The sequence below is a fragment of the Hemitrygon akajei genome, chromosome 14 (genome assembly GCF_048418815.1).
Source record: "Hemitrygon akajei chromosome 14, sHemAka1.3, whole genome shotgun sequence".
NCBI lineage: Eukaryota > Metazoa > Chordata > Chondrichthyes > Myliobatiformes > Dasyatidae > Hemitrygon > Hemitrygon akajei.
Window position 1 is genome coordinate 35,477,335 of NC_133137.1, and position 6,344 is coordinate 35,483,678.

Below are 6,344 nucleotides of genomic sequence, written 5' to 3' on the forward strand. Positions count from 1 at the left end.
CAGTGTCTATAGACTACAAGTGTGTTTGGAAGAGAATGTTAGTCCATGAACTATCTGAAAAAGTTTCTCTCCACAGGTGCTGTCCGATCTGTTGAATATTTCTAGTTTCTTACTTCTGATTTCAAACCTCCACTGCATTTTTTCATTGTAATGACTTGCACAAAATGTGTGTAAGGTATAAATAGTTTAAAAATTAATGTAAGCAAAAAATGCAGGAAGTGCACGAGGTATCTGTGAAAAGAGAAGCAGAGATCCAGTATGTTGTCAGGCAGATGATTGAGTCATTGGGTAATACTACGTCGACTCTTTGTCAAAGTTCACTTGTACTGAGCCCTTGTCTGAGTTCACTGGCACTGACCCTTTGACCGAGTTCACTGGCACTGACCCTTTGACCAAGTTCACTGGCACTGACCCTTTGTCCAAGTTCACTGGCACTGACCCTTTGTCCAAGTTCACTGGCACTAACCCTTTGGTCAAGTTCACTGGCACTGACCCCTTGTCCAAGTTCACGTGCACTGACCCTTTGGTCAAGTTCACTGGCACTGACCCTTTGACCGAGTTAACTGGCACGGACCCTTTGTCCGAGTTCACTGGCACTGACCCCTTGTCCAAGTTCACGTGCACTGACCCTTTGGCCAAGTTCACTGGCACTGACCCTTTGGCCAAATTTACGTGCACTGACCCTTTGTCCAAGTTCACTGGCACTGACCCTTTGGCCAAGTTCACATGCACTGACCCTTTGGCCAAGTTCACGTTCACTGACACTTTGTCCAAGTTCACTGGCACTGACCCTTTGGCCAAGTTCACGTGCACTGACCCTTTGTCCAAATTCACGTGCACTGACCCTTTGTCCAAGTTCACTGGCTCCGACCCTTTGTCCAAGTTCATGTGCACTGACCCTTTGGCCAAGATCACTAACACTGTCTCTGCATTCCCATCAGTCCCCCTACTCCGTATCCTACACACTAGGGGTAATTCACAGTGGGCATTGCATCAGTCTGCCTGCCTTTGTTCTGTGGGAGAAAACTGGAGCATTAGAGTCAGGAAAAGTTAGAAATGTAAACAGTTGTGTGTTGCAGACCCTGAAGGAAAGTTAGAGCATACAACGTAGAACGCAAAGGCCTTTCAGCCCACGAGGTGTCAACCTTTAAAACCACCTTCAGATCAACCTAACCCTTCCCTCTACATACCTCTCCATTTTCTATCATTCATGTACTTGTGTAAGAGTTTCTTAAAACTCTCTAGCGAACCTGCGTCTACCACCACCCCTTGCAGAGTGTTAGTATTAATATCAGCTTTGCTTCCATGCTTTGGATGGGCATTTCAAATCTTAAAATCTTCAAAGGTAAAAATAAATTTATTATCAAAATGGAAACATGTCAGCATAAACAAAGCTGAGATTCATTTGCCAGCGGGAGTACACAGTAAATCCAAGAAACTCAAAAGAATCGATGAAAGACCACATCCAACAAGACAGCAAATCCCCCAATGTACAAAGGAACTGTCCTGGGCCCAGCACGTTAGGGCAATTCTGAAGAAAGCATGGCAGTGTCCGTACTTCATTGGGAGTTTGCAAAGATTCAGCATGACATCTAAAACTTCGACAAACTTCTATAGACGTGTAGAGGAGAGTATATTGACTGGTTGCATTACCTCAGGGTTGTATACCTTGACAGATATGTACGTCGATGTCAAATTCCTTTCGTCTTTCAGTTTTGTAAAAGGTTAGGACTGGTCCATATGTTAAAGTTCTAACCAGGGATGAGGTATTAGGCAAGAACTTTCAAAAGTTGATTGCGGCTGTTATTTTTGCAGATGAAGGAATGTGTGGCAAGAGGGAGGTTTTTAAAGGTGAGTTAGTGAGAGCTCAGGTCTAGCTTGTTTTGGTGGGAATGAAGGACAAGGCTGGCAGGGGTAGGGAACTCAGGGTGATATTAAGGCTCTGGTCATGAACAAGAATCTCGTAATGGCAGCTGGAATCAAGTGAGTAGTGAAGGTGGTGCTTGAGAACCTAAGGGCACAAAATAGCGAGATACTAGATATTGAATTGAATTGACTTTATTACTTACATCCTTCACGTACATGAGTAAAAATCTTTACGATATGTCTCCATCTAAATGTGCAATCTGCAATTTATAGTCATTTATAATAAATATTATGTACAACAGGACAGTCAATATAACAGAGAAATACAATTGTATCAGCTTGAATTAATCAGTCTGATGGCCTGGTGGACAAGCGGAGCTTGTTGGTCCTGGCTTTTATGCTGCAGAACTGTTTCCTGGATGATAGCAGCTGGAATAGTTTGTGGTTGGGGTGACTTGGGTCCACAATGATCTTTCAGGCCCTTTTTACACATCTTTCTTTGTAAATGTCCTGAATAGTGGGAAGTTCACATCTCCAGATGCTCTGGGCTGTCCACATCACTCTCTGCAGAGTCCTGCGATTGAGGGAAGTACAGTTCCCATACCAGGCAGTGATGCAGCCAGTCAGGATGCTCTCAATTGTGCCCCTTGTTAAACAGGTGAGAAACTGCTAGAAAATCCAGCAGTCTAATGAAAAAGGAGGCAATTAAAAGAGAGAGAGGACTCTGACTTGGTTTTGATAACACTTTTAATTGTGACCTTGAGAGAGAGAGTACGGCGCCAGCTGAGACACGAGCTGGGAAGTCGCCATGGTAACAGCTCAGAGCGGTTGAGCTAACGGACGGCTGGAATTTCAAATGGATTATAAAAAGTTGAGGCTGTTGGTCTGATAACGGCAGAGGAGACACGACATGGGAGAATTGCAGAAGTTACCTACGAAACCACTGGTAGAGTTTAAGACCAGCATGAGGGTGGAGGCCATGGACCGATTAATTTCAACCCGTGATTACCAGTGCGGGTAAGAGCTTGCCTGTGGGGGTCTTCTGGTGGTGAACTCGTGCCATGGGTTAGTAGACCGTTCCCTAGAAGGGGCTCTGTCCATCTGTGTCTGTGTGGGGTTCATACGAAGTGACTCTAAAGACTTTGGAAGCAAGAACAACTAAAGCTGCCAACTTAAACATCAACTCAATTAACTCTCCCACTCTCTCCATCAATTCAACTTGACGCAACACAAAGTGAACTGAACTGCTTAAACTTACCTGACACTGTAAGACTGATATCTACCTCCGGGACTATTATCTTTGAATCCACACACACATTTACAGAGATATATATAATAGTTTATAACCTGTATGGTATTATCCGGTTTTAATGATTCGTAGTAGTAATAAATATAGTCTTAATTTATAGTAAACCAGACTTCAGGTGTGTTCCAATTCTGCTGGTCCTTTTCAACTTGTCACGGGATTCGTGACACCCTGTAGAAAGTTCATAGGATTTGGGTGCCCACACCAAACTTCTTCAACTGTCTTGAGGTGAAAGAGGCACTGTTCTGCCTTTTTCACCACACAGCCGGTATGTACAGACCACGCGAGATCCTCAGTGATGTGGATGCTGAGGAACTTAAAGCTGTTCACCCTCTCAACCCTGATCCATTGCTGTCAATAAGGGTGAGCCTGTCTCCACTCCTTCTATAGTCCTTTGTTTTTGGGACACTTGAGGGAAAACAATTCTTGACACCACTGTATCAGGGTGATGACCTTTTCTCTGTAGGCTGCCTCATTATTATTTGAGATTAGGCCAATCAGTGTAGAATCACAGCAAATTTAATTAGCAGATTGGAGCTGTGGGTGGCGACACAGTCACGGGTATACAGGGAGTAAAGGAGGGGGCTTAGGACACAGCCCTGTGTTGAGGGGCGGAGGTGAGGGAGCCCACTCTTACCACATCCGGCAATCTGACAGGAAGTCCAGGATTCAGCTACACAAGGCAGTGTGAAGACCAAGGTCTCTGAGTTTCTTGTCAAGCCTGGAGGGAATTATGGTGTTGAATGTTGAGCTGTAGTCCAAGAACAGCATTCTCACATAAGCATCCTTATTCTCCAGATGTATAAGGACTGTGTGTAGAGCTGAGGCTATTGCATCATCTGTTGATCAGTTGTGTTGGTAGGCAAATTGTAGGGAGTCCAGTGTGGGTGGCAGCATGCTGCAGATGTAGTCCCAGACCAGCCTCTCAAAGCATTTGCTTATTATTGAGGTGAGTGCGACAGGACACCAGTCATTCAGGCATGATTTTGCAGGTAAAGTAAAGGGAATCCAATGAGAAACTACAAGTATGTTAAGGACTAATGAGTAATGAGGGAGAGAATAGGACACTTTAAAGATCAGTGAGATCATCAATGAGTGGAACCACATAGGTGGACAAGCTCCTACAGAAATATTTCTCGTCTGTATTTAGTGTGGAGAAGGCATGAATGCTGGGAAACTTGGGGAAGTTAATTGTGATGTCTTGAAAAGAGTCCAGATTATATAGTAGGACATGCCAGATAAAGGTAGGTAACCCCACTCCCCATCCTGCCCCAGAACCTGATGACGTGCATCTTCTACACTGTGGGAAGCCAGAGAGGACATTGAAGCCCCTACCAGAAGCCTTTGTATCATTGATGGTTGTGTTTGAGGTGATGGAAGCCTGGAGGGTAACGTGCCTTTATTTAAGAAATATTGCACAAAAATTCTTGGCAGCTACAGGCTGGTGACCTGAATGTCAGCGGTGTGGAAGCTAGCTGAGGGGTTCTGGGGGACAGGATCTCCTGCTTTTGGAAAGGCAAGGACAGATTAGGGATAGTCAGAGTGGCTTTGTGTGTGTGAGTAACCATTGTCACGAATTTGACTGAGATTACTGAAGAGACAACCAAGAAGAGAGATGAGGGCACCACAGTTGATATTGTCTACTTGGATTTTAGCAAGGCCTTTGGCAAGTGACTGTTTGGTAGGCTTATTTGGAAGGTTAGATTATATGCGATCCTGGTGAGCTCACTAGATGGAGATGTAATTGGCTTGAGAGAGGGAGACAGAGCAAGTGCTGGAGGGTTGGGGAGTGTTGTAGAACAGAGATCTATGGGTGCAGATTCATGTTTGATTGGAAGTAGCAATTACAGGTAGACAAGATGGTGAGGAAGACACTTTGCACACTTGCCTTAATCGCTCAGGCTTGTGGTGACCTTATGGAAGTTTATGAAATCACAAGGGGCAGATAAGGTGAATAATAATCGTAGCCTTTTCACCAACGTACGGAAGTTTAATAGGCTAGTACTGGACGTCAGGAGAGAGAATTTGTAGAATGTCTAAGGGATGGCTTTTTAGAACAGCATGTTCTGAGCCCACTAGGGGATGGGGTGTGTTGGGTTGTGTGGTAACTTCGACTTTACAAAAAGACCATTCGACAACTTGATGGCCAAAAGAGCATCTTTATCTGGGACGGCAAATGATATTTACAATACAGAGGCTTCCAAGTACCTCGTGCGGCATGGGTGGAGGAACTATATACAATGCATACTGGGAGTAAAAAGAGCAGAAGTAAAGACCCCACCAACCCCGGATCCCGCCTCTTGCTACCAACAGCTTCCCGATTAGTACTAACTTACTTTTAATAATACTCACATTACAACACTTCTCCCCCTTTAAAATCCAACATTCCCCAAATATAGAACTGGGAAATAAAAACAGTGGTATCATTAGCACCAGGTTACCAATACAAAAACACCTAAAAAAAACATGGCAAATTCAACATTCAATCTAACAACAAAAGAAACTATCCAATCAAAGATTCAGTCTGTTAGGAGGTTTGCGAGGGCGCTGCGATCTACGCACTACCCCCTGGTGACCCAGCAGGCACCGCTGGTGAGGATGTTTTGGGTGGATCTAGTGTTGGGGACACGAGAGGGGTCTGTGTGTCTGTGTGAGAATATCCATCCTCTTCAGGGGACTCTGCCCCCTCTGCCAGTGTCTCTCCCTCTAGCAAAGTCACTGGTGGACATGCTTTCCTGGTATGCATTAAGTGGTCATTGCTCCTTAACTGTTTTGGACTACTGAGCTTCTTTGAAATCGGTGGCAAGCTATTCTCAGCATTCTTGGGATAAACGGCATCTGCAGGTTTGCCACCTGGCTTGGAACGCACTGAAGAAGGAACTTTGGTTTTTGAACCATCGTCACGACCGTGGCTCAGGATAGACCCAATTGCAAATTTTTCATAGAGTTACTTGTTATAACTTGGAACTATCTGGAGTTCAACAGCAGGAAATCACAATGCATTTCGGAAAACCTCTTGTGCTTGAACAAAGGACTTGTCTGTTAAATCACAGTAATTGATTTTGATGATACATTCATTCTCCTGGAGCAGGTTCTCTTTTCTTGAACGGCTGTTCTCTTCAATACCACGAATACTCAGGCCAAGGAATCTTCCACTCAGCGTAGAGTTAAA